Below are 25,716 nucleotides of genomic sequence, written 5' to 3'. Positions count from 1 at the left end.
TTTGTATGTAATGGATGGTAACTCTCCATTTCATAAATTTAAATTCCCTTTATTTTTCGTGAAAATTTCGTGAATTTTTCAAGAAATTTAAGATTTTTTTGGAAACTTTCCGCAAATTGCACATCACTAGTTCCCGCCATCTGTGTTCCCTGAAAAATACGACCTCGGTCTCTTTAAAGCAAGAGTGAATAAGCTATTACGTACTCGAATCGGTGAGCTCTAGACTGACTTCACTTTCCATCAGGGTGTGACTAGGGTCAATCGCCGATCAGTTTATAATAATGAAAATGACAGACAGACGGACAGAGTAGCACTATAAGTGCGTTTTCACATTATCCGATCCGATATCGGATGTAGGACCGATATCCCATAGATTTAAGCCGCCATCTTTGATTTTTGCTTTTGAAATCCATCCGATATCGTGTCGGATAATGTGAAAACGCACTGAGGGTTCCTTTTATACCTGTTTGGTACGGAACCCTAAAAATGTACGCAATGTATGCACGTAGTGGCCATTAACCCTTAAATGCATAGTGATGTATAATATGCATCATCTATTTTTGACTATAATGACAGCATGTCAAAACTCAAATTTGAATAAATCTTTGTCAAGGTCATTTAAGGGTTAATAACTGTCATTATATAGAGTTACGTAATATTTAGAATACTTAAGTACTTTTTAGTTGGCAATTTCATATTAGTTTAATTTGTGTTATGTGTTGTATTTTAATATGGGCTCAACGGCTCAAGGTCTGAAATAAATGTTTTTTTTTTAATTGTTTGTAAATTAAAATTTTACACGAACATTATTTATCATCTTTAAGTATATTGTTGTTATGTAAGGAAACTGCAACGATAAATGCTTTATTAATATTTTATACTGATATGCAAGTTGCGGAAACTTTCCATAAAATTTAAATGTTCTTGGAAATTTCATAAAAGTTTCACAAGTAGAAGAAATTTAAATTGAAGAATTGGAAAGTTTCAATCTCCATACAAAAATATCTTGAAAATTTCGCATTATTCCGTCGTCGGTACATCTGTAAGATTTAATCAAGGATGGCCTACTTGCTAACGTAAAGCGAATATAATATGAACAAAAAAAAATTTTAAAATCGGTTCACAATTCTCGGAGATATCAGGTAACAAACATACAAAAAAAAACAGTTGAATTGAGAACCTCCTTTTTTTGAAGTCGGTTAAAAAGAGAAGGAAAAGATAGTCGGAACTTAAACAAAACTTCAGGGGGGGCTGACCGGCACTGGGAAACTGACAACATGATTTGTGAACTTATTTCGTCTGTTATTTTGTACTTTTTTCTAATTCTGATTGAACACTATACTAAATCTGCGCTTGAAGGGATCCTTAATAATTTAAATACATCATGAAAACAAACACACAGTAAATGGAAAAGTAAAAAAACTAGGCCTTTTGCCATATACTATAGGCATTTGTACAATTAAATTTTTAGCATTATTCATATCATCATATCATAATCATAATCATTTATTTCTAAGAATATGGCTTTTTCGCTTTCTTTGTCCCCGCGATCTGGCACCGATCTGTCCGTCTCAAAAGTAAGGCCGGCAACAGACAGTCTAAAAAATTCATAATCTGAATTTGGATTTGTATGCAACCTGTCAGTTCAAACTGACACTGACAGATCTGTCAGTGTCAATTTGCATACAAATCTTTTCTAAGATTATGAATTTTTAAGACTGTCTGTGGCGTGCCTAACGTTTCTTCAAAAACAAACTTAGTTTTGGACATTGTTGTATCTTATCAATATCGTATCCAAATCTTATATTTGACGAAAGTTAAATTTCGAATAGGATCGAATACTTTTCAATTCTTCAATAGAGGGAGAAACTTACAGTTTTTATACATATTTTCAATTTCATTAGGCTTTTAAAGGTCTTAATTTTTGGCAGATCCCTTCGTTTGACATAATGATTAAAAGTCATAATGTAATGATTGTCATTAGGTAGTCATAATTCTGAAACGGTTAACTTTTCATGCTTTTCATAATGGTCATTTATAAGTAGATTGCTTAGGTTAGGTTAGATTTGTTTGGCAATCAATGACTAATGAAAATGTGGACAAACGATACATTAAATTAAATATGACTTAAGAAATTATGGGAAACAAAACAATAAGAGACCCAATTTTTGGACATGTACTTAAAATAATTTATATTTACATACATACATACAATCACGCCTGTATCCCATAAAGGGGTAGGCAGAACACATGAAACTACTAAAGCTTCAGTGCCACTCTTGGAAATAAGGGGTTGAAAGAAAACGAAACTGTGACATTGCAGTGACAGGTTGCCAGCCTCTCGCCTACGCCACAATTTAACCCATATCCCACAGTCGCCTTCTACAACACCCACGGGAAGAAAGGGGGTGGTGAAGTTCTTAACCCGTCACCACATTGGACATGTACTTAAAATAATTTATATTTAATAATGTGTATACCTATTGGCGCATAATAGTTTGAATCCCTATTTGAGCATTTCTTTTTTTTTCCAATATTTTTTTTAATTGTTTTAGGGAATTTTAGGTCAATTGTACTCAGAATCACGAGTACTTTCAATCTCACTGGGAGACAAAAAGTGTCCCAGAATTTCCATACATTTTTGTTACTTTCCTCTTTTGTTATCCCATACAAAATGTACGGAAAATGGTAACAAAATAAGGAAAATCGTATGGGACAATTTTTCTAACTACTAGGATTGAAAAGGCTAGTAATTCTGAGTAGAAATAGCATATTTTTTTTCAAAAATATCACACTTCATAAAAGTGGCAAAAAAAAAAAGAAATGCTGATTTAAGACCCTATAATTATAATATCCAGGTACGGTTGCACTAACTCTTAGTATCGTAGCTGGTGTAGTACTCCCGTAGGACGCGAGGGCGGGTTTCATTCAGGACGCACCGCCGGATGCCCGCAGATCAATCGCTCCCCCCTCCCTCTCTCCCCCCCTAGCTCCCTCAGGACCCGAGGTCCTGGAGACCTCACTCAGTCACTCGCCAGCCGCCGGGCGATACGCGCGTCGACCGCACGACCACGTTCAGTAATGCTGTGTTTCGTTTAGGTGCTCGTGTTATATTGGACTGAAGTTTTGATACGGTGAGTTTTTTTTTTAATTTGTGTTTTTTTTATTTATTGTTTATGTTTGGATACAAACACTTGTTGAGTTTTGATGGTAAACAAAGGATTGAGGGAATAGATTCGCGCAAAATAAATAGGTGTGATTTTGATATCACTTGCAAATTGCGATAAAGACATTCTGTTTCTTTTGCTGAATTATTATTTAACTAGCTTTTGCCAGAAAGAGACAAAAAGTAGCCTATGGCACTCTCTATCCTTTCAAATATCTCCACTTGAAAAATCACGTCGATTCGTCGCTCCGTTTTGCCGTGAAAGACGGACAAAGAAACAGACCAAGACACTTTCCCATTTATAATATTAGTATGGATTATGAATTTGGTGTATTCCATTTTAAAATAAGTTTGCTAAAATTGGATTGATCATCAACAAAAAATGTTTAAATTGCGATAAGTATTAATTTGGGCCCAAATTATCAATATCAATTTACTTATGGTATTCTAGATTATCTTATGTTACCAACACAAAAATTAATAGTCACAATACAATAATATAATAAATAAAATAAATAAATATTATAGGACATTCTTACACAGATTGGCTGAGGCCCACGGTAAGCTCAAGAAGGCTTGTGTTGTGGGTACTCAGACAACGATATATATAATATATAAATACTTATATACATAGAAAACATCCATGACTCAGGAACAAATATCTGTGCTCATCACATAAATAAATGCCCTTACCGGGATTCGAACCCAGGACCGCGGCTTATGGTATTCTAGATTATCTTATGTTACCAACACACAAATGAATAGTCACAATACAATAATATATAACACACAATAGAAAATAAGCTTATTCTTCTCAATGGAGTCCTGAATTGAGTTAATCCTGTGAGACCCTACCCGTTTCCAGGCTTAAAAGGATATCTATTGCGCACAATTCCAAATAGTTTCACGGAAAACCTCATACGGAATAAGAGGTTTTATTCTCATGTATCATAGATTTATTGATAAAAGTGAACACGAGGGTAGCTGGGTGGCTAGCCGAATGGCACAATCGCTCACGAAACGAAGCGCTAGTAGATATCTATCTCTATCGCGCTTGCGTATTGGCGCGACAGAGCCAGCGGCGTATCGCTTTCGTTTGGCGTCGGAGAAATGCCATTCGGCTACGGGGCCAGGCCATTTTACATCGGCCTTATACGAATGGTTTTGTATACTACGTATAATCTATTTAATCTTTAATGCATAAAAGATATTCTGAATTCTGTGTGGTCCAATGGTTGACTGGTAGAGAATGCCTTAAGGAATTAAGTTCGCCATTTGTACTTTATGTTGTGCAATAAAGGTTAAATAAATAAAAAAATAAAAGAAAAACCTTACAGTACAAAAAGGCGGACTAATAAATAAATATTGGGGACACCTTACACAAATCAACTTAGCCCCAAACTAAGCAAAGCTTGTACTATGGGTGCTAAGCGACGATATACATAATTAAATAGATAAATACATACTTATAAATATACAAAACATCCATGACTCAAAAAAAATATCTATGCTCATCACACAAATAAATGCCCTTACCGGTATTTGAACCCAGGACCGCGGCTTAGCAGGCAGGGTCACTAGCGACTGAGCCAGACCGGTCGTCTGACTGAATATATCTATAATTATGTGATTATAATATAACTACGAGTACATGTGTCGTAAAGCAAAGTTTTGATGTAGTTTCAGTTTAGGTACATACATACAATTACGCCTGAATCCCAGAAAGGCGTAGGCAGAGCACATGAAACCATTCGTTTCACTGCCACTCTTGATAAAAAAAGGGGCTGAAAGAAAACAAAATTGCAACATTACAGTTGACAGGTGGCCAGCCTCTCGCCTATGCCACAATTTAACCTTAGTAGTTACAGTTTGAGTGAATAAAACTAAATACATATTCTTATTTCAAAATTGTTGTCTAAGAATATCGTTATCGTTTAACATTGAAACAAAAGAAATACAATACTATTACATATTGGAACTAATTAGATGGTTTTACGGTAATAAAACGCGGTAATAATGTTCTGAGTTCTTAGATATTTTTGATGCATCTGATAACAAAACTATAACGGCTCGATTCTAACTCAAATATTTCAGATATGGATACGATACGGATACTGATACTGACATATCGTATCTATAGCTTACTAGCTTTTACCCACGTCTTTGCTCGCGTTAAATTCTAAAATTGCGGAAGCAGGGAGTTAGAAGACAAAAAACCGGCCAAGAGCGTGTCGGGCCACGCTCAGTGTAGGGTTCCGTAGTTTTCCGTATTTTTCTCAAAAACTACTGAACCTATCAAGTTCAAAACAATTTTCCTAGAAAGTCTTTATAAAGTTCTACTTTTGTGATTTTTTTCATATTTTTTAAACATATGGTTCAAAAGTTAGAGGGGGGGACGCACTTTTTTTTCCTTTAGGAGCGATTATTTCCGAAAATATTAATATTATCAAAAAACGATGTTAGTAAACCCTTATTAATTTTTAAATACCTATCCAACAATATATCACATGTTGGGGTTGGAATGAAAAAAAATATCAGTCCCCACTTTACATGTAGGGGGGGTACCCTAATAAAACATTTTTTTCCATTTTTTATTTTTGCACTTTGTTGGCGTGATTGATATACATATTGGTACCAAATTTCAGCTTTCTAGTGCTAACGGTTACTGAGATTATCCGCGGACGGACGGACGGACGGACGGACGGACGGACGGACGGACAGACAGACATGGCGAAACTATAAGGGTTCCTAGTTGACTGCGGAACCCTAAAAAGGAAGCCTATGTCACTCTCCATCTCTTCAACTATCTCCACTTGAAAAATCACGTCAATTCGTCGCTCCGTTTTGCCGTGAAAGACGAACAAACAAACGGGCACACCCACTTTGCCGTTTATAATAAACTAGCTTTTGCCCGCGGCTTCGGTCACGTTAGAAACAGACTAAAGGTAGCCTATGTCACTTTCCATCCCTTCAACTATCTCCACTTGAAAAAAATCACGTCAATTAGTCGCTCCGTTTTTCCGTGAAAGACGGACAAACAGACACACACACTTTCCCATTTATAATTTTAGTATGGATATTAGTAAGTAAGTATGGATTTGACATAAGTATCGTAAAGTTCTAATTGGACCGTTATTGCGTTTTCACATCATCCGATCCGATATCGGATCGGATAATGTGAAAACGCACAGGCGTAGGGTCAAAATTCAATCAAGAAGACCATTTATACAATTCATTTAATAACAAAGATCTGCGATTAAGCGAAATATAATGCTTCAAATAATAGTCGTTTTGCTTAACGAGTGCGTTTAAAGTAATAGACCATTTTCGTCCCATTGAATGGGTGTCGAGCGCCGTAAATTGCAAACGATAGATAGCATCTCGCGCGGGAAAGAATAGCATGGAACTGCTTTGGAGCATTCCACGAAATAGTGTACCGTTGCCCCGTATAAACGCAAATTTTCTGCAAATTGGTTGGTGTAAGAGAACATTTTTTGTGCAAAATTATGCACAGAAACATGATCGTCTGGTTTTTTGAAAAAATGTATTTGACCTGTCACTGCAATGTCGCAATTTGGATTTCTTTCAACCCCTTTTTGCCAAGAGTGGCACAGAAACTTAATAGTTCATGTGCTCTGCCTACCCCTTTATGGGATACAGGCGTGATTATATGTATGTATGTATTTGAGAATGTAAATGTATTTTTCAGGTTTCTAATGGGGTGGCAACGCGCATGTGACACTGTTTGAGTTGCAGGCGTCCATAGGTTACGGTGACCGCTTTCCATCAGGCGGGCCGTATGCTTGTTTGCCGCCGACGTAGTATATAAAAAAAAATGTAAATTTTGGCACAAGCTTTTATCGCCGACTGTACATTTCTTTCAACGGGCATTTACTGCTCTCCGAGACGTTTCTAATAACCCCTTACTCGATGGGGATACGACGTTTCATGACAGAGTTCTCACCTTTCTGCTCCATCATCAGATCAGCTCCATGATACCATAATATTGCATTGTCACGTGATTTACATAGGTGTACAAAATTTCAGCTCAATCGGAAACCGGGAAGTGGGTCAAATTTAGCTTCTACGTTTTGACGCATACTAACAAAGGCAAGTTGAATAAAAGCTTGTAAAAAACACCGCAACACACGAAATATGTTTGTGCGGGACAGCGCATGGAACGCTCCTTTAGGTATGATAAGATTGATAAGTTATAAGATGCTACAAAGGTGGTTCAGCAGTTTTTGAAAGATTGTAACGCGTTTTGGGGTTAATATACGATTGCCGAGATCATTTAAATATTTGGTTTCTTATGTCGGAAGCTAAGATGTTTACGTTAGTATCCGCTTGTACTATACGAGTGAAAAAAAAACTTCTGCCGTGTCAAATAATAAATGACAAGTGAGGACTCGCTAACCTATTGAGTATGCTTCTTTTTATTATTGACGTTTTTGTAATCAAGTATCCTTATACTAGCTTTATGTTCGATCTACGTACAGTCGCCATTAGAAATATCGGAGCGGTCAAGGTGCTCACAAATATCTGAACACACCTCTGTTGTCAGGGCGATAAGTGTTCAGATATATTTGCACGCCCCGGCCGCTCAGATATATCTGATGGTGACTACACGTGTTTAAATCTTCCGGACATTAATCATCTCTGTCATTATCCTCATCCTCAAATTGAAGTGAACCTATTAGCCCCTCACGCAATCAGGGTGACCACAATTAACCCGGAGCAGACTGGTGTCTAAATAAAGCTTATCCATAGTATTATTGTATAAGGACGCCAATTTTCGGCACTAGGCCTGTAGCCAAGAGCACAAGAGTTGATGCGTAGCGTATCATAGTTGTCTCTCTCTATCGTTCTTCCGTACGGCCTTGCCGAAATGGCAATCGTTGACGTCCTGTGGAGAATGGTACGCAAATGGCTCTGCTGCGCCTCTACAGAAGAGTTAAACGCCACCGAAATGCCGCAGAAATGTAGTCTGGCTCTGTCGCGCACCTCGGACACTGGCGATCAAATATATGAAAGAAGCGCGTTCCTAGCACACAGGCTGAGCTCGTGTAGGTGAACGCGTACTATGCTTGTATAAGTGAAATATGACAGGTCGACTTTTTGCGTTTTTGACAGGCGGTTACTGTGGGGTAACCGAGAGGGGGTGGGCGGAACTTCCAGCGGGAGTGGGTGTGGCCATACTGTACGATAGTACTCTTTATTATACTGTGCCAATACGCAAGAGCGATAGTTTTTTTTTTATAAATGGGCTTACTCTTGGCCACAGACTAGCCAAAGGCAAAGACGTGGCCTACGAGAGATAAATAGCTACGAAAGAGATATTATCATGAGCGTTCTGTCTCACCTATACAAAAGAAGAGCGAGATACGAAGCGTCGACGTTTGTATTCTTGGTTACAGGCCCGGCCTAGGTGAAATGACAATCGTGTCCGATCGAATCGCAGTCTGGATCTGTCACGTCACTACAGGAGAGCGATAGAAAGAGCTAGCTACGATACGCTACGGCGCGTCAACGATTGTACTGTTGGCTACAGGCCCCGATTGGATCCATAGAATCTTAAGAGGATTACGATGCTGAAAGTAATCCTTCTTTTCGAGAGGAAAGCCGTGTGATATCGTTCAGATTTATATTTGATCTTGTGTATTTGGGAAAAAGTTTTCATATTTGATAAAAGAAAATAGGGTACCTATAATTTTAAGGGTATGTATGTAGTTACATACAGTTTGAGATCTTAAATAGTCTTAATCGAATTGATTCTATTGTGTTAATGAATATTAATTGAGGTGTAAATTGTGTTACCTGTCACTGCAATGTCACAGTTTCGTTTTCTTTCAACCCCTTACTTGCCAAGAGTGGCACTGAAGCTTTAATAGTTTCATGTGCTCTGCCTACCCCTTTATGGGATACAGGCGTGATTGTATGTTATGATTGTATGTATGTAAATTGTGTTGGATTGTAATTAATTATCCTTTATTAACACGCAATCTTACACATCTTAAGGCCGGCAACAGACAGTCTTAAAATTCATAATCTGAAAAAAAAGAGTTGTATGCAATCTGTCAGATCAATCGGAAAATTTATAATCTTAAAAAATAAGAGTGTGTGGTGTGTGGACAGTTGCGAAATTGTACAGAACTGCGTGCACTCGATCTGATTTTTATAAGATTATGATTTTTTCAGATTATGAATTTTAAAGACTGTCTGTGACTGGCCTAATACTTTTAACGTACCTACACAGATAGAAAACAGCTCAATTTGTGTAACACACATACATATAACACAATTGAATCAACTACATACATATGTACCTAAATATGTAAATTAAAAAAAAAAAAAACACCCATTTATCATTTTGAATTTTGATAAATTATAGATGTTGATGTATTTGAAGTTGTTAAGTTTTTGTCGTATTGAACCACTCAATTAAAAAAAAAATCGTTATCCTTTTTTTCAAAATTTGTAAGCGCGGGATCTGGTAACTGACGTCATTGACCTATTATCAAAATACACTGTTAAGTTAAAACGTAGACCTACCCCGAAAGGGACACGCACTTTATCGGCTTGATAACTTTAGTGAACGTTTATGAATAAGGGGGCTACTATACAGGGTGTAAACCTAATACGGGCGAACCTCTTAACGGTGGTGAGTATCTGAGTATAGGACATAAAAAATGGAATTAGATAACTTTTACTTAAAATTGAAATATTTTTTTATCCATACAAATTAATTCGGCCCGCAACGTAATGCAAACACACTCGCGTTAAACGCTCGTTGACAGTTGTCATTGATTGTCATCGCAACCACGTTTACAGTACATTGCTGCTGGGAAATTAAAAAAAAAATAATTATGGGCTGAAACTTAAGAGTAACTCAAAAACACCTCTTAATTAATGATAACAATATTGAATTATATGCCTGGTTTCATTTATCGCCCTTATTACGTTTACGCACTGTATAACTATACTAGTAACTATACTCAAAATATAATCGAAGGAAATGTAAAATACTTATATGAAATCAATAAAATATTGTTTTTCTTGACGACAACTTGTGTTCTTGTCCACACTGCGCTGCTACGGAAGCGCTAGTTGCGCAAATTACGTCTGCCAGCCGTAGCGAAAGCTCCGTCCGGCAGTATTTTTAATTAGGTTTCCGTTTTTTTTAGCGGGGAAAGATTTTAAGGAAATAAATGCATAATACAGGGTGTTTAGTCTGCAATAATTTACGGGCTGAATAAGACATCAAATAATAATTATTATAGTGAGTCTCTGAGACATTAATTTTATTGTCATGAACATTAATATAACTGGATAAAGTAAAATTAAACTGAGTAAATCTAAAATTAAACTTAAAATAGAAAATAAACTAAATGAATCTAAAATTATTATAAAATTAAACTAAAATAAATCTAAAAACGGCCCGTGTGGCATAGTACCGAAAACGCTGGCAGGATTTCCTCGCTGGATTGTCAAGCTAATATGTTGAGCGAGGAAGTTGCCAGCTCTTCGGTCTCAGGTGGCGTCTCTTAGACATAATTGCTTTAGTGGGTGTGTAAGAAAAACGATGTTTTTTTTTATCGCATTTAACAAAAAGGGATACACCATGTGGTTCCTCATAATGAACTTAACGACGTGTCGTATTTAACGGAAAGCAATAAACACGCCGATGTGTGAGGTCATACTCACATACAGAGCAACTTTTACTATGGGAAACTACCCGGAAATTGTGCGAAAAAGGTTGTTTTTCTGTCTAAAGGAACACTCTTAAAAGATAACAATAAGTTTTCTGTTTGAGAGTCATTTTTTTTCGGCGATTTCAGGGCCAACATGCTAATGAGGAGGCGCCCGTGTAAGTGCCTAGGCATGTCACTGTCATTGATATGTGAGAGAGAAAAGATCATCTTCTCGCTCTCATATATGAAATTCTTTATCTGTGCAATGGACTAATAAGGTGGTGTCATCTGTCATAACCTTTGAGTGTGCCTAGTCATTGTGAAATAAACCAAAAAAAGCCCGCCGGCTTTAATCTAAAACCTTCCTGTATCCTCCTTCTGAAATCGGTTAATTGAATATAGAATCGGACCCTCACCTCAGTAATCAACTCTTCGCAATAAGGCCATTCACACTAAACGTGAAAATTAAATTTTACACGCGCCTGTCTTGATAAAGTACCCATCTCGTTGTAGCAGAGTGCTTTAAGGCTGGCGTCCACTTAAGTCGAATCGAGCCGCGTCGAATCAAGTCCTCCATATGAACGGTAAATTCGACTCAACTAGGTTTGTGTAGTACATGTACTACTAATACAAAAGACACGATTCCTTGCACTGTACTAGACCAAACTACTCCCGAACGATTCTGCTCTCTAGTAAGTACATTTAGTACACTCACACGCGACACGCGTAACAGAATGGGAGCGAAAGGAGCGAAGAGCCGCGGAGTGACAATGACAGCATACCGATCCGTGTGATCCGACCGCAACCGAACTAGAACCTATGGCTAGTACGAGCGAGCGTTACTGTACGCCATATTCACAATTTGTCTCTCACTCTCGGTGTACTACTGTACTAAATGTCCTAAAAGAACGAACTAGTACACTTCGGAGATCGTACTAGTTGGGAGCGATCTTTTCAGTGAACGAGCAGGCACAACTCTAGACTCAACGCGTCGCCAAGGGACGCAGTTTGATAGGAAATGCAGAAGGCGAATTATTGAGATTCGACTCAGCGAGCCTAGTGGACGCAGGACGCCAGTTTTAAAGAGTCCCCGGAATGCCCAACGAATTTCACCTTTCACATACAAACAGAGTTTTGTTCGCTTTTTGAAACTACGAGTTGGATTGTAATAGAACATTTCACCTAAAATGAGGGCTGATGTTGATGCAGCTTATGAAACCAACGAAATAGAGCAAAAACAAGTTTTGTATGGTAATCTTTAATTTGCTTTATTTTTTTTCTTTGATCTCTGAGATTACATTTATGGTGATAAGTGTGTACAAAGTTTAATACTTTTGTCACGGAAAATGATAACCCTTAAGAATGGAGAAAATGAACAGCGCCTCTACCGGTTTTTAAAACCAACAATTGCATTTTTCATGACGTTTTAATTATTGTGGCGTAGGCGAGAGGCTGGAAACCTGTCACTGCAATGTCACAATTTCGTTTTCTTTCAACCCCTTAATTTCCAAGAGTGGCACTGGAACTGAAGTACCTAGTTTGGTTTCATGCGTTCTGTCTACCCCCTTACGGGTTACAGGCATGATTGTGTTAAGTAAACGTATTGTTAAACTTTCAAAAAATCGTGGCAGAAGTTCTAGTACCCGTATTGAAATCGGCTAAGGGGCCTCCGTCCCGTCCCAGAAGCGGTCTAATGGAGCCCTTCACCGCGCCGAGCGCCCTCAGGGCTTCGTTAAAGTCTTTTCAAACGCTTTGGCGACGAGCGAGCGATAATGACTCCAATTCTTATACCCTTGAACCTTTTTGTGTTAAAAAGACACAAAGAAAAATCTGTATCTGTAGCCTGACATTTGTAAACTGTATAAATAGTATGTATGGTGTAAATAATATACATTATTTAATATAAAATGTCACATATTAACTAACATTAACGTCTCTACAGCAATCTTAGTATCTACATAGTTTTTAATGGAAACTCCCAATAAAGACCTACACATATAAAATAATAGCGAAAACCAAATGGTGCAATCGATTAAAGACCTTGGTGTTATTAGTTTGACGTGTCTGTCTGTCTGTCTGTGTGTGTGTGTCTGTCTGAGGCATCGTAGCTCCCGAACGGATGAACCGATTCAGATTTAGTTTTTTTTTTGTTTGAAAGCTAAGTTGGGAGTGTTCTTAGACTTCTTAGCCATGTTTCATGAAAATCGGTCCACTATGTCGCGGTCGGGGGTTTTTTCAAAATTTTAATTTTGTGGTTAGGTTAGAATAGGTTGGTAATTCATTTGACAATTTAATGTAAAAGTTAATTGAAGAGGAGAAGGCTCGTTGATTTTACTACTGATTATAAATCACGATGACATGTAAATTTAATTTTATACATATAATTACTTATAAATAATAATTACCTACAAATAGTTGAGATTAACGCGTATTACTTTTCTAATCAAATTGCCAATTTGATCCCTTCCAGACTGAACCGGTCATTATTTATGTTACGAATGTGAAACTTCTGCATTCTTCGCAGCACAGTTGCTCAAACTTTGGTAATTGGCAACGCAAGAACGCTCCTCCCACCGCGCGAGGCGGGATCTCAACAAGTGGTTTCAACGATTAACTTGTTGACACTAGAGCGCCCAGTTACAGGTGTACATTTGTACAACCGTACATGGTGTACAACACTGACGGACTTTGTATCTATTGACGAAGCTTTTAGTAGATTAGTCACTTTAACCCTTAAATGACTTTGACGACCGGTCTGGCGCAGTCGGTAGTGAGCCAAGGATCGGACAAACGCCCGTCATTTCGAAAATGTAACCCTGTTCCGTACAGCAGAGACATTCAAATCAAATCAAATCCTGACTACATCACCGTGAAACAAATTCATGAGAAAATTAACTCCGAGGCACAATCATATTGGGAGAACAATATACCAATGTCAACGATTACATATGCCCCTATGACGTCCGTAGACTGTGAACGGACTTTTTCAACGCATAAATGGGTCCTAAATTCACGTCGTTATAGGCTCACACCTGAAAATTTAGAAAAAATTTTGGTCATTCTATTTTATTGGCGAAAGTAATTTTCGTAATAATAATCATTAACTAATTTGTCACTGGATATAAATTATATGGTCCAATAAATTTATAAAACACTTACAATTTTTTTATTAACATAAGGAAGTCTCTGCTGTACGGAACAGGGTAACATTTTCGAAATGACGGGCGTTTGTCCGATCCTTGGTAGTGACCCTGCCTGCTGCGCCGCGGTCCCGGGTTCGAATCCCGGTAGTTTGTGTGATGAGCACAGATATTTGTTCCTGAGTCATGGATGTTTTCTATGTATATAAGTATTTATATATCTAAATATATAAAAGAAGAAGCTGACTGACTGACTGACATATCAACGCACAGCCGAAACCGCTGGTCCTAGAGATTTCAAATTTGGCACGTAGGTTCCTTATATAGTGTAGAGGAGCACTAAGAAAGGATTTTCCAAAATTCACCTCCTAAGGGGGTCAAATGGGGGTTCAAAGTTTGTATGGGGAAACAAGATTAGTTTGACTATTTTATTCGAAACTTCACAGGAAGATTCCTTACGACATATGACTGAATACGTGTTTCAGGTTTTTTGAAAATTTAACCCCTAAAAGGGTGAAAAGTGGGTGATAAAGTCAAAAAATCAATATGGGTATCGTTTTTATGGTTTGTCGGGTCGCTGATCACGATAAATACAACGTTTTTGAAATCTAACGAGGCGGAAGTGAAATACCTTCTTCCCTGTTGTAGTGCAATGGGGTTTAAATATCAAAAAATATATAAAAGAAGAAACTGACTGACTGACTAACTGACATCAACACACAGCCGAAACCGCTGGTCCTAGAGATTTCAAATTTGGCACATAGGTTCCTTATATTTATATAGCGTAGAGGAGCACTAAGAAAGGATTTTTCAAAATTCTCCTCTTAGGAAATAGGGGGTTCAAAGTTTGTATGGGGAAACTAGATTAGTTTGACTATTTTATTCGAAACTTCACAGGAGGATTCCTAAAGACATATGACTAAATACATGTTTCAGGTTTTTTGAAAATTTGACCCCTAAAGAGGTGCAAAGGGGGTACAGTCAAAAACACAATATGGGTATCGTTTTTATGGTTTATCGGGTCGCTGATCACGATAAATACAACGATTATAAAATCTAATGAGGTGGAAAAGAAATTTTCTCCCCTGTTGTTGTGCAATGGGGTTAAAATATCCAAAATAGCCATAAGTATAGGTTTAGTTTTTAACTTTACTTCTGAATTTGTTTTTTATCATGCAGAAACGTCTGCGAGCGATATTACATAATTTTAAATTGAAGGAAAAATGGAAAAATTCACATTTCCGGCAGGACTCGAACCTGCGACCTCTGGCCTTGCCGGGGCCATCGCGCTTCCAACTGCGCCACGGAGGCAGGTTCGAGTCCTGCCGGAGGTGTGAATTTTTCCATTTTTCCTTCAATTTAAAATTAACTTTACTTCTGGTTCAAGAGATTTCAAATTAACACGGAAGTTCCTTAGAGGAGCACTAAGAAAGGATTTTTCAAAGTTCACCTCCTAGCATGATAATTTGACAGGGGCAAGGACAGGGACAAGGACAGGGACAGGGACAGGGACAGGGACAGGGACAGGGACAGGGACAGGGACAGGGACAGGGACAGGGACAGGGACAGGGACAGGGACAGGGACAGGGACAGGGACAGGGACAGGGACAGGGACAGGGACAGGGACAGGGACAGGGACAGGGACAGGGACAGGGACAGGGACAGGGACAGGGACAGGGACAGGGACAGGGACAGGGACAGGGACAGGGACAGGGACAGGGACAGGGACAGGGACAGGGACAGGGACAGGGACGGAACGGGATAGGGTCAGGGTTAGGGATAGGGATAGGGATAGGGATAGGGATGGGGATGGGGATGGGGATGGGGATGGGGATGGGGATGGGGATGGGGATGGGGATGGGGATGGGGATAGGGATAGGGATAGGGGTAGGGATAGGGGTAGGGATAGGGGTAGGGATAGGGGTAGGGATAGGGAAGGGATAGGGAAGGGATAGGGAAGGGATAGGGGTAGGGATGGGGATAGGGATAGAAATAGGGATAGGAATAGGGGACGGGGACGGGCATAGGGATAGGGGAGGGACGGGAACAGGGACGGGACGGGGACGGGGACAAGGATAGAGATAGGGACGGGGATAAGAATAGGGATTGGGGTCGGAATAATCGGTCGGCAATCGATATCTAGATTCTAGGCAGTGTAAAATGCAGGTGGCTCAGTGGGAAGGGATTAAGTAGGCATTGGCGAGTATCCTGCATCCGTAATAACTATTACATTCAATGTTACGTTTGCAATAAGTATAAGAAAAATGGAAAAAATTGTAAGCGATAATGCAAGGAAGTACTTTTTACCCTACTGACCATAGCGTCGAGATACTGGCTATGTGGGTTGTATGAAGTTTCCACAGTATAAATATTTATATAGGTAAAATACATACATATTCATACCAGGGATGTAACGGATGTGATTTTAACGGAACCGGAAGCGGAAGCGGAAGTTTTGAATTTAGTTTAACGGAAGCAGAAGCGGAACCGGAACCAGAAGCGGAAGTTATAGATGTTAAAAACGAAATGAAAAAATACCACATAGGTATAACATAAACCAAAACTAATCAAATTACCTAGAACTTTTAGGTGTTTACTGTTCAGCCTGTAATCAGCAGTTTGTAATCAGCCTTTAGGCCCACTTAGGTTTTAAAAACGAAAAGAAAAGTTACCTGATATTTTATCTTAAGTATATCATTCTACAATCCAAAAATTTAAATCACCTTGAACTTTAAGATTGTTTGTTGTTTAGGTAATCACTAAAAATCACATAAGAATCCTTTTAAACCTTTATTATGCCGTAAAAGGTTTTAGAAACGAAAAGAAAACTTACTCGTAGGTAGTATAATACAATCCAAAACTAACCAGTAAAAATTATATGTGTAATTGTTAGCACACAATTAAATTTTTAAATTAAATGGAGTGATTGTAAAAGAAGTAAACTGTATTTAATAAACAAATCTAAGGGGAGCTTCTAAGGGGATCGTAGATAAGCCTTGCACCACTGAATAGTTGTTCACTCGCTACTAACTAGGTGGACAGGACAAATATTGGCGCGCAATGGAATGAAGCGATTAATGTTTAGTATCGCAGCAAGTGGCAAGCGGAGAGATGAGCGAATGATAGGTATAGACCTGTTGGTCTTTGATGTACGCCGCTCATGTCCCACCGTCGCGCTAGGTTCCGACATCCGTTATAACTTCCGTTTGAAAAATAACAGAACCGGAACAGAAGCGGATGTGTAAAACAAAACGGAAGTTCCGCAGTAACGGAAGCAGAAGCAGAACTCCGTTACATCCCTGATTCATACCTACTACCTACGCTGTGGTCGCTGTGTAACAATTCTACAATCATTGCAAGAATTTCTTTTAAAACAATAGTAATATTTGTAAGGTACAGTCAGCCAAAAAAGTCTTCTTATTAAAACGTTTACAAAAAATAAGATTTTCATTTGGATCCGTAGGTTTCTTCGAAGAGTCGAAAAGTGGTAAACCACTTTCTTGGCTGACCGTACAGCAAATAGATCAGTTACAATGCCCCCCCAGTCGAGAATTGCCCCGCTTTACCTTAATCGAAATAATCGCGGACAGATGTACCTACAAAGAAACCTACGGATCCAAATGAAAATCTTATTTTTTGTAAACGTTTCAATAAGAATACTTTTATTACGCGGGCGAAGCCGCGGGTAAAAGCTAGTTATATATATCGTTGTCTGAGTACCCACAACACAAGCCTTCTTGAGCTTACCGTGGGCCTCAGTCAATCTGTGTAAGAATGTCCTATAATATTTATTTTATTTATATTTATAAATGCATAGTGATATTTATATGCATCATGCATTTTTGACTCTATAGACAGCATGTCAAAATTCAAATTTGAATAAATCTTTGTCGAGGTCATGCATTTAAGGGTTAAAGAATGAACTTAGTATGTGACTGACGCTTACACTCATTACATGCTAAAAAGCTAGGTTTACACGGGCTTAGTATTTGTCATTAAATATTATAGGACATTCTTACATAGCTTAACTGAGTCCCACGGTAAGCTCAAGAAAGCTTGTGTTGCAGATGCAGGATGCTCAGACAACGATATATATAATAAACAAATACTTATATACATAGAAAACATCCATGACTTAGGAACAAATATCTGTGATTATCACACAAGTAGATATCCTGACCAGGATTCGAACCCGGAACCGCGGCGTAGCAGGCAGGGTCATTACGCGCTAGGCCAGACCGGTCGTCAAGTATTACTTGTCTTAGCAATTGTCATTAGTATTAGCAATTATTAGCCATTAGGGGCTTGTCAGCAAAGTGACAAGTGGCAAGTAGCCGTCTACACATGGGTATTAGAGAATAGTAAGTATTAGTTACAAAATATTGCCATGGTAACAAAATTATATACTGGAATAGTTTAACTTCACTTGTCAGTAATGTTTACACCACTTGTAAAGTGACAAGTATTAGTATTTATGATATATACTTGTCGCTTAGTAAATAGAACCGATTTCTATTCACTTGCACTCACAGTTGCACTAATACTAAGCTCTTGCACAATGTGTTTACACGCATGTGACAAGTGTTAGTGACACGCTCTAAGTATTAGCTACTAAGACCGTGTAAACCCAGCATTACATAATACAGATGATGGGAGTGCATTCCATTCCTTTGCAGTGTGCATTACAAAAGATGAGGCAAATCGTTTTGTTTTGTGCGGACAAATGGAACGCTAAGCGTATTCGTTCCCCCTGAAAATGTAAAAATTCACACATCCGGCAGGATTCGAACCTGCGACCTTCTGTATTGCCGGTACAGCCGCTATGACCAACTTAGCCACGGAGGCCTTTTAGTATCGCTCGCAAACGTTTCTGCATGATAAAAAATAAATTTAGCAAAAACAATCACAATAGAAATCATATCTTTAGTTATTGAAATACCTGTATTTCAACCTCTTCTTCTCAGTCGTTCCCTCATGGCTGAGGATCGTGACCAACAGTGATTTCTCTCCACTTGACGCGGTCTAGGGCCATATGGACTGCCATCTGCATGGAACCACAAGATTTCTTCACGGTCTCAGCCCACCTTAGCGGTATTCCACCCCTGGAGCATCGGCCTTCGACTTTGCCGAGCATAATGTTCCAATAACGCGTGTGGGCGTAATGTTCTATTTCAACCTACACAAACACGAACCAATACTAACTTATTGCAATTCGTATACCGTAGTAGCGCAATATGAAACCCGCGATATAGGTCGAGGAGCTTTTTGTGCGAAGCGGTACAAGAGAGGATGAGCGCCGCAATATCGCCGCTTCAACTGAAACGCTGCCGCGCTATATTATTTGTTGATTTTACTAAGTGACGATTTGAGAACTTTCTGCAGATACGGTGTTGATTTTTTTTCGTTATTAGCTACAAGCTTCGGAAAAAAGCAAAACAATGCTAAGTCCGCAACATGCATCGTCAATAAACTAAGCCTAGAAGTACTATAACTCAAAAACACCCTGCAATTCACCACCAATAGGCAGCGTGCCCAAAAGGCTGACCGCATTTCCTCGTTGAATGCCTGCGTTTTTTGGAGTATTTATTATAGGACTTTCTTTTCTGAATATTGTTTTTTGTCTTATGTCTTGTCTTTGCTTTTTTTCGATGCATTTAGTTTGCCTTATATGCTTGCTGCTCGCCTTTGCTCTTTATCCTTTGCTTTGTGTGTTAAAATTGAAATAATGGCTACAACGACTGTCGAGATTGTAACGAAGAAGAAAATGATCAATTATGGTCTAAGGAAAATTTTCAATGTTACGCGTAATGGGTATTTTTTAAAATTTGGGACCCCCAATTAGCGTAAGTTGTTAACAAAAATTAACTCACTGTCAGTTTTGATATGAAGAATGAAATTTCAATAAAAATGTTGTTTTTGTGTTAATTACATAAACTTTAGGCGATAATCTACATTTAGAATGTGAAAAAGTAATTTTTTATACTTAAGTATATAATTGTCGTCACGAAACTGACAGCGAGTTAATTTTTGTTAACAACTTACCGCTTTGTTAGGCCGAGAATAGGCACGATTGGAAAATGCTGCAACGACAGAGGGCGAGGCCCTCTTAATAATGATGATGATGAACAACTCACGCTAATTGGGAGGACCCAAATTCTGAAAATGGCCTCATAACTCCTCATAGCCACATAATTCACGTACATAATAAAGATTCTAGTGTTTCCGGAAAATTTTCCTATTTAAATCTAGTTCTTAAGGACTCTCTCTCTCTCATGAAATTGAAGGGAAGAAGACTTCTCAGAATTTGATTACTGCAACTTAATTTCAATCCACAGCTTCGCTATCACGAGCGATAACTCGACTAACCCAGACGAGTAAGGATTTTAATGGCATTAGTCCGCCGTGCCTGAAGTGGTGCTAATTGAAATCACAGCTTGAGAAAGTGGCGTTCATATTTTGTCACTTGAGTCGTATTCAAAGGGCTTTCTCTTTTATGTAGATACAGATACTAGTTTTTGCCCGCGGCGTCGCGCTCGCGTTAGAAAGAGACAAAAAGTAACCTATGCCACTCTCCATCCCTTCAACTATGTCCACTTAAAAAATCACGTCAATTCGTAGCTCCGTTTTGCCGTGAAAGACTGACAAACAAACAGACACACACACTTTCCCATTTATAAAATATATAATATATATAAACAATTAATTTCTGTAGGTAATATTTTCGAGTGACAATTCTGAAACGCGCGGTGATGCTGAAGAGGCTTACAAATTCATAAATACGACATTTTAGTAAAATGATTGCTCCTATATCTGTATGGATTATTTAACGCATTCACCTACAACGAGTGCTAGAGTTGCAAATATAAAAAAAAACAAATATTCATTTTCAGAATTATGAAAAAAATACATGAAAAAAACGAACATCATTGTTTTTTTTCCGAATGTTTTTTTTTTCAGATGACCAAATAATTCGACAATAACGGTATTTTGTGAGTTTGAATATAAAAGTATTAATTGCTTTGAAAATTTTGAGATTTCTTACTTTAGAAAAAAACACACATTCCAGAAAAAAACTGTTTTTTTTCAAGCCAGAAAAAAAAAACGGTTTTTTGCAACCCTTCGTGCTACGCTAGTAGGCGACGTAAACTTGTACTTATTTCCCGCTAACCTTACTTACATAGTTATTAACATTACTTACAACTTTTCTTTCACTTGTAATTGATGTCGTTAAACATACTTTAAAACGTCTATATATTTTAATCGGTGTGAATCCATCGTTAAAAAAGTCTCTCCATTAGGGATGAGGCACTTGTATTAACATTACCCTTTGGCTAGTCTTAAGAATTAAATTTGTCTTTTCGTGTCTCTCAAAAGGGATTCGCAGATTAGTCCCTTCTTTGTTAGTACCTTATGAAGAACCTATTATGTATACGTACATAAGTTATTATTGTTGCTAATGAAAAGGTAGGCATGCTTATAATACCTACAGTCATTCAACATGTCATACAAATCATAAAGTTGTACGCAATAAGTATCTTTACTGCGTGTTTTTGATTTTGATATAATATGACCACATCTTCTAAGGGTGTAGGAACAACAATTTTACTAAAATGTCGTATGAATTTATCAGCCTCTTTAGCATCACCGCGCGTTTCCGAATTGTCACTCGAAAATATTACAGAAATGAACTGTTTATATTTTAACTTTAAATTCATTTGAATATTAATTTAAAGCACATTTCTGTTTAACGGCTTTAAAATAAAGTAATTTCATACGGCCAAAGTATTTATCAAAATCAAAATTAAATACACACATTACGAGTTAGCCATCGCTCACTCAACGATGACGAAGCATTGCGTTGTATGGAGGTTACGAGTACCCATCACTCTTGATTAATTTACTATTAGGCACTGGTCCCACCACGAGCTAGTAAGCTATGAGCTACCGGCTATAAAATCGAACAAAAGATAGTCGCTCCCGTGCAAATAAAAGAGACACGGCGATGTTTATATTAGTTACTCGCCCTATCAAAATCGCCGTGTCTCTTTTATTCGCACGGGAGTGCTTATCTTTTGTTCGTTTTTATAGCCAATAGCTCATAGCTTACTAGCTCGCGATGAGACCAGTGCCTTAGCGAGAGGTGTGACGGAACTTAATCATGAATTGAATGTTAAATATACAACGTAAAACATAACACGGTTGTGTTCCACTCATACAGTCTGAAGGATTTCTCACTTGTTTTTGGGGGTTGTAAACGGTAAACGGTACTGATTGAAGATCGACTCGAATAGTTATCAGTTTTCTGTTTAAGGTATTGTTAATGAGAGTGTACAGGAGGACATAAGGTTATTTCGGTCCTGCTTAACACCGTTGGTCTACATTAAATTGATTTTTATGTCTCCGCGACCTTAAATTGTGTGCTTATGACATAAAGCGTTTAAAAAGACAAGGCGGTGTCAGTTTCTTTGCAGCCTACAAGTCCACCTTAATACACTTCCAAAGTTTAAGGTTAGTTTTCGCAACAGCACTGCGCACGGTCCTGATTGCGCGCGCGCCGTGTGAGCGACAGGGGGGACACTCTGATCCCGATATCACTAAATCAAGATTTCCGCAGAACATCCGCGCGGGGACCGAGCTCCCATCCCACCGAGCCCCAGCGAGCGGCGAAATACCACAAAACTCACTTTTGCCAGGTCTAGGTTGAATCGGAAAAATCGCGTGACGGCTAGTTCAACGACATATCAGAATGTCAGGAACGGTCAAGTTTTAGGACCGTGCGCGGCCAAGTTTTATCACATTACGCTATTATTTGACCAGTGTGCTAGCTTGTGTATGGTTATACATAACTAGCTTTTGCCCGCGACTTCGCTCGCGTTAGAAAGAGACAAAAGTAATAGCCTATGTCACTCTCCATCCCTTCAACTATCTCCACTTAAAAAATCTCGTCAATTCGTCGCTCCGTTTTTCCGTGAAAGACGTACAAACAAACAGACATACACACTTTCCCATTTATAATATTGGTATGGATTTAGCTAATTTAGTTATTAAAGTGGCATCTACTGCCGTATAAGACTACGAAGTAAGGTAAATATAGAAACTTACAACGTATACAAGTTATACATTGTCGAGCACTGGTATAACTTTTAAGTACCTTACTTCGTACATCATTTCTTCTCACAAACCCCCTCGAATGCTTCACCAAAATCACTCCTAAATATATCTATATGTCAAGATCACAATAACCAGCCCCGCTACCGGATCCTTAAACGACCAAGCGAATCATTGCAAAAGGTCAATAACTGAGCGGTCACTAGGATAAGGCCAACGTCCAGGCTTGGCGCCAACGTTGGCCGGCGGGATAATTGGCCCACAATAGTCTATCAAACACGTGTGCCAAGACGACTAATATTAAACTCAGCGACGGCGGGATAGGAAGCGTTCTGTTACAGTTTGATTGGAATGTGAAGAGGAATTAGCACACGGTTATATGGGAGTCACAAATAAAACTAGAATTAGGGTCCGCACGAGTGTGATCCTCATTGTGCCTTATTGCCCGTTTTCGGGCTAAGTTTTGAAACCATGACCAGGGGGGTTACCATGACGTACTAAAGACGTTCAGTTTAGGTTGAGAGAAAGGGACACAGCTATAGCAGTTACATAGCTCCGTCCCTCTCTCTCAACCTAAACTGAATGGCTTTAGCACGTCATGGTAACCTGGTCATGGGTTTCACAACCTCTTAGAAGGCCGTCCCTCCACTCGACGTGGTTTGCTGCTAGGTCTTCCCATGAGTTATAATCTATGTTAAAAGCTGCCATATCGCGCTTTACGCAGTCTTTAAAGCGGAGGAGTGGGCGTCCTACATTGCGCTTGCCAGATGCCGATCACGAATCGGGTTATATATCCACAAGCGGCGCTGTCGCTCGATCAGAGAAGCTGCTTAAATCATCTGGTGCCGTACGTAGCCGAATGGCATTTCTCCGATGCGAAACGAAAACGAAACGCCGCGAAAGGTATATAGTCTGGCTCTGTCGCGCCAATACGCACGAGCGATAGATGTAGGTGATCATTCGCACGTATGGCTCGCCGACGGTAAATAAAACATTAAAAACTTTATATGTACAGTTTATATACACCACATTATTTATATACACGTCGGTCACGGAAAAAATCACAGGAACATATACAAAACAACACTATTTACACATATTATTTACAGAAGACGTGTAAAATAAAACATTCGTAGCCCATTGACATGACAGAACAGAACAGAAAATATGTACAAAAAAACAAAAGACGCGCGCTGGCAGCGGCATCCGTACCGGCCAGGCTGCCAGCACGCGCGCAGCACGCAGGTTGGTAGTTCCGTCGCCTACATTCCCCACCCTAGTGCTGGAACAGCACTCAAAACTGAGGGGAAATCATGAGCACCATCGGTGGACGGTATGCGTTTCCAACTCTCATGCTGCAGAAGAGCCATCGGTCAGCCAGGTATCCGAGGTTTGTCGGGTGGTACTTGTTTCTTCTGCGGGCAGTACGCTGGTGCGCTAAACTCCGCTAACTCCTGTAGGCCATGCGAAGGGCACATCACTGTGTGCATAAGCCAGTCCCGAAGCGTAGGAACATCCGAACGTTGGCTAAGATCAGTCAAACAGCAACATTTGCGACCAATCAACATCACAGACTCGCCATCTCGCCAGATTTCCATCAATTTAGTAACTTTGAGCTGTCCGAGAGAAAGGTTTTTGTCACAATGTGGCACTAGGACATCCAGTTCGCTGACACTAAATGTATTTTTATTTACACTTGCATTATTTACACTAAACATATTTACATTAATCACTTTAGTGTCACGCAATTGTTCACTAGTGTTAAGGTTGTCACGATCCCGAACGCCCGTGAGACACGGCTTGGCGTCGTCGGTGAGCTCGCAGTTGAAGAGCGGTAGCGCGGAGTCCTCGGGCACGACGTTAATGCGAGGTACAGCAGGCGCAGCAGCAGGTGACTGATACAGTTTGGCCGTTTTATCACAATCGTGACCAAACTGTACCTGGTTGCAGTTCGTAGCGGCGGCACCCGGTGTGTCGGCCGTGTTCAAGCGCGACCCATCAGTGTCGGCCGGCAAGCCGACGGTAGACGACGACTGTCGCAGCACTCGCAGCCTGGCCGAATCAACGCAGTCGGGGCCAGACTGGATCTCGTCGGTCGTTGTAGTGTCGACGGCAGTCGAAACGGTAAGCGCAGTCGAGCGCTCATCGTCGCAAACAGTTGTATCAACCATCGTCGACGTGTGATGCAGTCCAGCCGAGGAAACACAAGCGAGGCTAGACTGCAACTCGCAGGTCTGTGTTGAGGCGGCAGGCAAGACATTTTGCGTACTCAAAGGTGAAGCAGTACTGCCGGCGGCGGGAGAGTCGGCGCCAATAGTCGAATGGTGTAGTTTGACCGAATTCTCATCAGTATCGGGGTCAAACTTTACCTGCAGTTGTTCCCGCTGCAGCGCGTCGTCAAACTGCTTTTCTACGTCACTTACAGGCCGCAAGCGTGACGTGTGCTTTCTATGCTTTTTAGCCTCTAACTCAGCTAAGTCCGCCTCAAGCTGTTTGTCAATAAGCTCCAACTGTATCCTAGCTTTTTCCTTGGCTGCCTCGAGTTCTAGGCGTTTACGTCTTACTTGTATTGATGACGCTTTGCAGATAGACTTTCCGATCAAACTGTGTG

The 25,716-nt window shown here is 39.4% G+C and overlaps 1 protein-coding gene across 1 annotated transcript in view; it reads left to right on the top strand.

The window, feature by feature from the left end:
- The first annotated feature begins 3,029 nt into the window (after positions 1–3,029).
- LOC125234549 (excitatory amino acid transporter 3) overlaps positions 3,030–25,716 on the top strand; it is a 51,740-nt gene continuing 29,053 nt past the window's right edge. The window contains exon 1 of the mRNA XM_048140827.1: positions 3,030–3,134. The gene's annotated coding sequence lies outside the window, so the exon portion shown is untranslated. The remainder of the gene's footprint in view (positions 3,135–25,716) is intronic.

The sequence above is a fragment of the Leguminivora glycinivorella genome, chromosome 16 (assembly GCF_023078275.1).
Source record: "Leguminivora glycinivorella isolate SPB_JAAS2020 chromosome 16, LegGlyc_1.1, whole genome shotgun sequence".
NCBI lineage: Eukaryota > Metazoa > Arthropoda > Insecta > Lepidoptera > Tortricidae > Leguminivora > Leguminivora glycinivorella.
The sequence above is the reverse complement of the archived record's forward strand: the minus strand, read 5'-3'. Positions and strand labels throughout refer to the sequence as shown.